Genomic DNA, 8,748 nt, shown 5'->3' on the forward strand with positions numbered 1-8,748 from the left:
CAAGAATCTTTGTCGTCTGCTAGCAGACGGCAAAGAACTGGCTGATGGCAAACTTGGTCTTTGCCATCAGCCAGTTCTTTGCCGTCCGCTTTTTGGAAGCTAATGGCAAAGAGCTTCTTTGCCGCCCGCTAGCGGACGGCAAAGAACTGGCAAATGGCAAACTAGCTGATTCCAGTAGTGGTAGACGTCAGGGAAGCTTTGAGGTGGCCACGAGGGTCTAGGGCGTGCCCCCCACCCTCGTGGGCCCCTTGTGGCTCCCCTGACCGACTTATTTGACCTATATATATCCATACACCCTAAAAACATCGAGGAGCACAATAGATCGGGAGTTCCGCCGTCGCAAGCCTCTGTAGCCATCAAAAACCTCTCGGGAGATTGTTATGGCACCCTGCCGGAGGGGGAATCTATCACCGGTGGCCATCTTCATCATCCCGGCACTCTCCATGATGAGGAGTGAGTAGTTCACCCTCGGGGCTGAGGGTATGTACCAGTAGCTATGTGTTTGATCTCTCTCTCTCTCTCTCTCTCTCTCTCTCTCGTGTTCTTGATTTGGCACGATCTTGATGTACCGCGAGCTTTGCTATTATAGTTGGATCTTATGATGTTTCTCCCCCTCTACTCTCTTGTAATGTATTGAGTTTTCCCTTTGAAGTTATCTTATCGGATTGAGTTTGTAAGGATTTGAGAACACTTGATGTATGTCTTGCATGTGCTTATCCGTGGTGACAATGGGATATCACGTGATGTACTTGATGTGTGTTTTGGTGATCAACTTGCAAGTTCAGTAACCTTGTGAACTTATGCATAAGGGTTGGCACACGTTTTCGTCTTGACTCTTCGGTAGAAACTTTGGGGAACTCTTTGAAGTACTTTGTGTTGGTTGAATAGATGAATCTGAGATTGTGTGATGCATATCATATAATCATGCCCACGGATACTTGAGGTGACATTGGAGTATCTAGGTGACATTAGGTTTTGATTGATTTGTGTCTTAAGGTGTTATTCTAGTACGAACTCTATGATAGATGTAACGGAGAGAATAGCTTCGTGTTATTTTACTACGTACTCTTGAATAGATCGATCAGAAAGGATAACTTTGAGGTGGTTTTGTACCCTACAATAATCTCTTCGTTTGTTCTCCACTATCAGTGACTTTGGAATGACTCTTTGTTGCATGTTGACAAATAGTTATATGATCCAATTATGTTATTATTGTTGAGAGAACTTGCACTAGTGAAAGTATGAACCTCAGGCCTTGTTTCCTAGCATTGCAATACCGTTTGTGCTCACTTTTATCATTAGTTACCTTGCTGTTTTTATATTTTCATATTACAAAAACCTATATCTACTACCAATATTGCACTTGTATCACCATCTCTTCGCTGAACTAGTGCACCTATACAATTTACCATTGTATTGGGTGTGTTGGGGACACAAGAGACTCTTCGTTCTTTGGTTGCAGGGTTGTTTGAGAGAGACCATCTTCGTCCTACGCCTCCCACGGATTGATAAACCTTAGGTCATCCACTTGAGGGAAGTTTGCTACTGTCCTACAGCAAGAAGGTTGTGTAGTAGACATCACATAATTTCTCTGGGCACTGTCTAGAGTTTTACTAGCAGATTGGATAACATTTAATTTCTTATCAACTCTTTGTCCTAGAACAACACCTATAGCATAATCACTAGCATCACACATAATTTCAAAGGGTAATTCCAATCAGGTGGCTTAATAATAGGTGCAGAAATTAAGGATTTCTTAAGTATTTCAAATGCTTCTACACAATCATCATCGAAAACAAAAGGAACATCTTTTTTGTAAGAGATTATTCAGAGGCCTAGAAATTTAATGAACCTCCTATAAAACCGACATGACCAAGGAAACTTCTTATACCTTTGATGTCCTTAGGACACGACATCTTTTCAATAGCATCAACTTTAGCTTTATCAATTTCAATACCTCTTTCAAAAATTTTATGCCCCAAGACAATACCTTCATTAACCATAAAGTGGCACTTCTCCCAATTCAAGACAAGATTAGTTTCTTCACATCTCTGCAAGACTTGATCAAGGTTGCTTAAGAAATCATCAAAACAAGTTCCATACACGTAGAAATCATCCATGAAAACCTCAACAATCTTTTCACAAAAGTCAGAGAATATAGCAGTCATACATCTTTGAAAGGTAGCAGGTGCATTACATAAACCAAAATGCATACGTTTATAAGCAAAGGTACCGAAAGGGCAAGTAAAAGTGGTCTTATCCTGATCATCTTTTGACACATGTATTTGAGAGAAACCAAAATAACCATCTAGAAAGCAAAAATGTGTATGTTTGGATAATCTTTCTAGCATTTGATCAATAAAAGATAAGGGGTAATGATCTTTTCTAGTAGCTTTACTTAATTTATGGAAATCAATTACCATTCTATAACCTGTCACTATTCTTTGTGGGATCAATTCATCCTTATCATTAGGAACAATAGTAATACCTCCCTTCTTAGGGACACAATGGACATGACTTACCCACTGACTACCAGCAATAGGACAAATTATATCTGCATCCAAAAGCTTTAGTATTTCATTTCTTACCACTTCTTTCATCTTAGGATTTAACCGTCGTTGGTGATCAACAACGGGCTTAACATCTTTCTCCAATTTTGTTTTGTGCTGGCATAGAGTGGGACTAATGCCCTTAAGATCATCAATAGTATATCCAATAGCAGCACGGTGCTTCTTCGGAGTTTTCAATAATTTCTCTTCTTCATGCTCTGAAAGGTTAGCACTAATAATAACAGGATATATCTTCTTTTCATCTAGATAAGCATATTTAAGAGTATCAGGTAATGGTTTAAGCTCAAACACGGGGCACCATTGGGTGGGGGAGGATCCCCTAGGATTTCAACAGGTAAGTTGTGTTTCAAAATAGGTCCTTATTTAAAGAATACTTCATCTATTTCCCTTCTTTCATTCATAAACATATCATTTTTATGGTCTAGCAAATGTTGTTCTAAAGGATCATTAGGAGGCACGACAATAGAAGCAAGACCAATAATTTCATCTTTACTAGGCAATTCTTTATCATGGGGTTGTCTACAAATTTAGCAAAATTAAAATCATGAGACATATCCCCTAACTCAACAGTAACAATATCCGTTTCACAGTCTATCTTAGTATTAACAGTATTCAAGAAGGGTCTACCAAATATAATGGGACAAAAGTCATCTTGTGGGGAACCAAGAACATGAAAATTAGTAGGATATTTAACTTTCCCGCACAAGACTTCAACATCTCTAACAATCCCAATTGGTGAAATAGTATCTCTATTGGCAAGTTTAATAGTACCATCAATACCTTCTATTTCAGCAAGTGTGATATCATGCATAATTTCTTCGTATAAGGAATGAGGTATTGCACTTGCACTAGCACCCATATCACATAATCCATGATAACAATGATCTCCTATTTTAATAGAAACAACAGGCATGCCAACCACAAGTCTATGTTTATTTTTAGTATCGGGCCTAGCAATTCTAGCAGCTTCATCACAGAAGTAAATAACATGCCCATCAATATTATCGACCAAGAGATCTTTAACCATATCAATACTAGGTTCAACTTTAATTTGCTCAGGGGGTGTAGGTGTTCTAGCATTACTTTTACGAACCACAGTTGAAGTTTTAGCATGATCCTTTATTCTAACAGGAAAAGGTGGTTTCTCAATATAAGCAGTAGGAACAACATGATCAACATTATAAGTGATAGTCTTTTCTTCAACTTTAATGGGTTCTACTACTTTTACTTCAATGGGAGGATGATATTTAAACCACTTCTCCTTAGGGAGATCAACATGAGTAGCAAATGATTCATAGAAAGAAACTACTATCTCAAAGTCAAGTCCATATTTAGTGCTAAATTCACGAAAATCATCGGTATCCATAAAAGATTTAACACAATCAAACTTAGGTGTTATACCTGACTCCTTACCTTCATCGAGTTTCCAATCTTTAGAGTTGCGTTTAATTCTTTCCAATAAATCCCATTTGAATTCAATAGTCTTCATCATAAAAAAATCAGTACAAGAAGTATCGAGCATGGAGTGATTATTGAGAGAAAGCCGAGCATAATTTTTTTGAATAATAATTTTTCTTAAGAGCTCATGATTGGGGCATGAATATAACATTGACTTAAGCCTCCCCCAAACTTGAGCGATACTTTCTCCTTTGCGAGGCCAAAAATTATATATATAACTAGCACAATGGTCCGCTCGATGCGCGGGCTAGGATTTTACAAAGTTTAATGGTGACAACAAAATATTTGATTTGTCCAAAGAACTTTTCGAACCTACTGTGTTAACATTTACAAATATAATCCTTGTGCGATCATCGTAATTTTGTCTTTGATATATTTGTGTTTTTTATTTATATAATATATATGTTGTCCCATCGTCATTTACTCGCTAATTATTCATGGTGTATAAACAACTTTTATATGCATTGTTCAAATTTTATATTTATCATTTCTTTGATGTTTTTGTCGTGTTGCTTAATTTTTTTATTTTCGTAAACACAAGGTTAATAGTTTTGATTGTTTCCGGGTAGTCATGGATAAATTTGGTAATGCTGTTGAAGATTGATGTATTATTTTTAGTGATTTTTGTACATAAATGATTTATATTTATATAATATACACATCCATGAAAAATTTCTTGGTAGGTATTTGCTTCCATGATTATATTAGAGATAAGTTAAGACACGTGCAGTCAACAGTACAAACGGTGGCTTACATTTTCACGTTATATAGTTTGCTCTCATAGTGTGCACTCTACTACATGCACAAAACGTCATTGGTTTAATGGGTCCCACCAGGCTGTTTCTTCACTTTCCCATTCTGTACTCTTCTTGACTTCTCAATTCTTCTTTCGCACTCACACAGCGAGATGTTCCTCTAGCCCGATCCCCTTTCTCCTTTCCCCAATCTCTCTGGTCACTCCAAAATTGCTGCTGCCGAATAGCTCCCATCAACTCTGTTGTTCATGCTCACCTGCAGCCACCCCCGCAAATGGTGCTTCCATAGTGTATCCGTCGACGGCGGCTGGTATGGTCCCTCATATGCCTCGGTCTCCTTGGATTTTGAATGGCGATGGATAGTAGGGCCGAAAGATTAGCCGCAGCAAGGAGGAGGCGTGATCATTCATCTGCAAAGTGCCGTTATTGTAGGCGTCCGTACAGTTGATTTGGGCGTGGATTTCGTCTCCTGTAGCCTCGCTTGGATCCAGCTTGAGTATTAGGATGCCGGCGACATTGTCTTCCCCAAGTGCGCAAGGCAGACACATTGTTTGTATTCCCGCTCGAGGTAGTCGGGCACGTCGTCGTCATCCCCCACGGCGTCAACAATCTCCAAAGTTGAAAGTCTGCCCTGCAGGTCCCCCTTCTTCCTTTTCTTGACTGATATTTTCCCTTTTTCTTAACATTTTCATGTGTTTGTGCGGTTCAACTAATATAACGTAATTAAGGAAAGACCTATTAGTGGTAAATGTTTCATTATTTTTCTTTCAAATTTTGGAAAAACATGTGATTCTTTTGAAGTGCTCAATAATTGTTGAATGACGTAGATACTACAGTAATAAGTTAGTGAAATTGTAAAAATGTAAGTATATGTGTGAGCAGACATACCAATGCAAAGTTGCAAACCCAAAACGTTGGATCATATAATCTAACTTTGCTCACATAAAGAAGTATGGAAATCCACTAAATGTCAATATAAATTACTAATAATATTTAGATTTAATTCATCGCAATTACTTTAGTGAATTTTTTTGAAATTTTAGTTTTTTTCTAACTTTAAGCATGTCATTCGAGTACTTTTTTTTGTCTATTTTTACCTTGTTGACTTATAGCATCCTTAGAAATGCCGCGAACTAAAACATGTACGTCATGTTCATCTGCTATGGTTGCTCAATGTATCACTTATGCCATCAGGCAGTGTGTTGATGAGATAAGGTACCATTAATCTACAAAGGAACGAAACAAAGTACATTGTATATGCTAGTACAAATATGGGACAAATAATAAATAATTAGTAGGTTACCACTGAAATTGCGAGGCTTACATAGATACGCACTTGTATTAAGACCATAAGCAGTTCTTGAAAATGAATTATACAGTAGGGCCATGTTGTTCCCCGGGTTAAAAAAATATCTTGAAAAGGAGGCAATAAGAGAAATAAATCATTATTGAAAAGGAGGCAATAAGATAAATAAATCATTTATAGAATAGTACACATCAACAACCACATACGTAGTCAAGAAGAAGCATGTATACTGATGGTCTTACATATATTCCATTCTCTACTTACTCTGATAACCTACTAACTTACGCATACATGCAAAATGCATTTGCAAGCTGGGCGTGCACAACACGCTTATCTATAGTCTATTTTCTCTTGTTATCTGATATACCGTCGAGTACCTCGTATGTAGTATCCATCACTACATGCAAGAAAATAGAGATATATACCTACAGTGTTATGGTCGAGTACCTACCTTGGTAATTAGGCATATACTTTTCAGCAAACTTGTCGTTGAAGTTCTCCATGCCTGAAGATAACACTGTCGTCAAACATAACACTGTTGCCTGAAAAGTTGAAGACACACAATCATCTGTTATAGAAAACACAAAATTGACTTTACAGACTGAAGATAAGACACTGAAGTTTCAGGATTTCAAGCATCTTGTCACATCATATTAAAAACTGATGAGATTACCTGATCAATCTTTGTTCTAAGCGAATATTCTATTGCCTAAATTGTACGAAATGACATATATTATGTCCCAAGGGGCTAAAGCTTTATGCATTGACAGATTGGAATTAATCAATGACGTCTAGAAATAGCAGAAGCGTGGAAGATTTAAAACATTTTCTAACCACACCCTGATCTGCTAATGGATGACAACAAACATTAAGCATCTCAGTCTTACAATAGTTTTCTTACTTCCATTCAAGAATGCTGACCTTCCTATCTAGACCATAGTGGCCCGTTCGCTACTTCTTTTTGCTCCACATACTGATGGGTTGTGTTGCAAACAAATTTACAGGAACCCGGTAAGTAACTAATGATGCCACTATAAAAACACAATCCATAACTTGATGTCTCCAAGTATAGTAAGCTATTCCTATATTTCGCGCATCAATCTGACTACCTTCATAATGCACTATTTTGTTTTAGAGAAGGTGTGACCGAGGGCTATGAGTTGTACCATTGTAGACAAGCGTGGAAGATTTAAAACATTTTCTAACCACACCTGATCTGCTAATGGATGACTACAAACATTAAGCATCTCAGTCTTACAATAGTTTTCTTACTTCCATTCAAGAATGCTGACCTTCCTATCTAGACCACAGTGGCCCGTTCGCTACTTCTTTTTCTCCACATACTGATGGGTTGTGTTGCAAACAAATTTACAGGAACCCGATAAGTAACTAATGATGCCACTATAAAAACACAATCCATAACTTGATGTCTCCAGCTACAGAAAGTTGTTCCTATATTTCGCGCATCAATCTGACTACCTTCATAATGCACTATTGTGTTTCAGAGAAGGTGTGACCGGGGGCTATGAGCTGTACCATTGTAGACATGGACGATGATGCTGAGAGGATCCATACCGATGCACATCAAGTGCGTCTGGTTCTCCAATATCCAAACACCCTGGTTAGTGGTTCTCCAATATCCAGTTGCGCTGACTAGTGGTTCTCCTAGTGGAACTGGACGCCAAGACCAATATGGCGATTGTGCACTGGTGCGGGTCCATCATCCATCATAGTGGTTCTCAAAGCATTCTTCACCAAGTGTTCTTCACCAAATGATCTTCGCCATCTCCTTTGATAGGTATGTAGTATGAACATGAGCAGGGAGCGGCGTAGCATACGCTCGGCTGGGCGTCCATGAGATCGTTGGTGGCGAAGCCGACCTTGTCAAGGTTGTAGCTCTTGTTGTCGAGCCGGACACAGGCGACACACACTTCGTGGTTGAGCCCGACATAAGGCATGCGATAGGCTGTTGAGCTCTCTGTAGATCTGTGTCTTTTCTAGTAAACAATTTAACAATAGGTGGTATGCATGAACAGATATAGCATCATTTTTTTTCTGAATCCAGTAAATAGAAAGGGCTAAATTAGTACAAACACGCAATCAGTATCTATGCATTATGATCTAAATATAATATAAAAATAGATTTTTGCTAATAGTCAGAGTAATTTGAAACAACCTCTGTTTTGCTAATGATTAAAGATTAATTTCTCATCTAACTTGTTCAAGGCGTAAGACAAAGCAAAACTAAAAAAATAAAATCAGTTCCATCTATCTTATTCACCTTCTCTTGCTAACTCGCCCCTCTTTAGATATATAGTCGGTGTAGTGACCCTAGCAAGTTGCAGTAGAGCTATTGGATAAAGTTAGCACTTGATTGTATGGTTGCATGTCTTTAAACCGAAAAGGTTCACTCCAAGAAGTGAATCATGTCGGAAAGGTTCACTCCAAGAAGTGAATCATGTCGGAGTGCTGATTGATTTGTGTATGTAATCGCACATCCATGATTGATGATTCTTCTAGCTATTAGGAGGAATCTGAGGTAAGCGTGTAAGGACAATTTTTCAGTTTTTCATAGGCTCGAGTACAGCACGTCGACGTCCACCATCTTGGACCTGTAGCAGCTAAGTTGAGGCAACAACATAAGGAAAACAGGGGCCTA

General features: G+C 38.2%; 1 long non-coding RNA gene across 3 annotated transcripts; it reads left to right on the forward strand.

Annotated features, from left to right (window-relative positions):
- The first annotated feature begins 4,844 nt into the window (after positions 1 to 4,844).
- On the forward strand, positions 4,845 to 8,242 carry LOC123157348 (uncharacterized). Of its 3 annotated transcripts, none has more exons than XR_006478957.1 (3): positions 4,845 to 5,420; positions 7,595 to 7,798; positions 7,888 to 8,242. It is a non-coding gene; the product is annotated as an uncharacterized lncRNA (long non-coding RNA). The 3 variants fall into 3 exon arrangements; XR_006478958.1 differs by having other exon boundaries at positions 4,847 to 5,093; positions 5,216 to 5,420; positions 7,595 to 8,242; XR_006478956.1 differs by having other exon boundaries at positions 7,595 to 8,242.
- Positions 8,243 to 8,748: the final 506 nt, after the last annotated feature.

Source organism: Triticum aestivum, chromosome 7B, assembly GCF_018294505.1.
Source record: "Triticum aestivum cultivar Chinese Spring chromosome 7B, IWGSC CS RefSeq v2.1, whole genome shotgun sequence".
NCBI lineage: Eukaryota > Viridiplantae > Streptophyta > Magnoliopsida > Poales > Poaceae > Triticum > Triticum aestivum.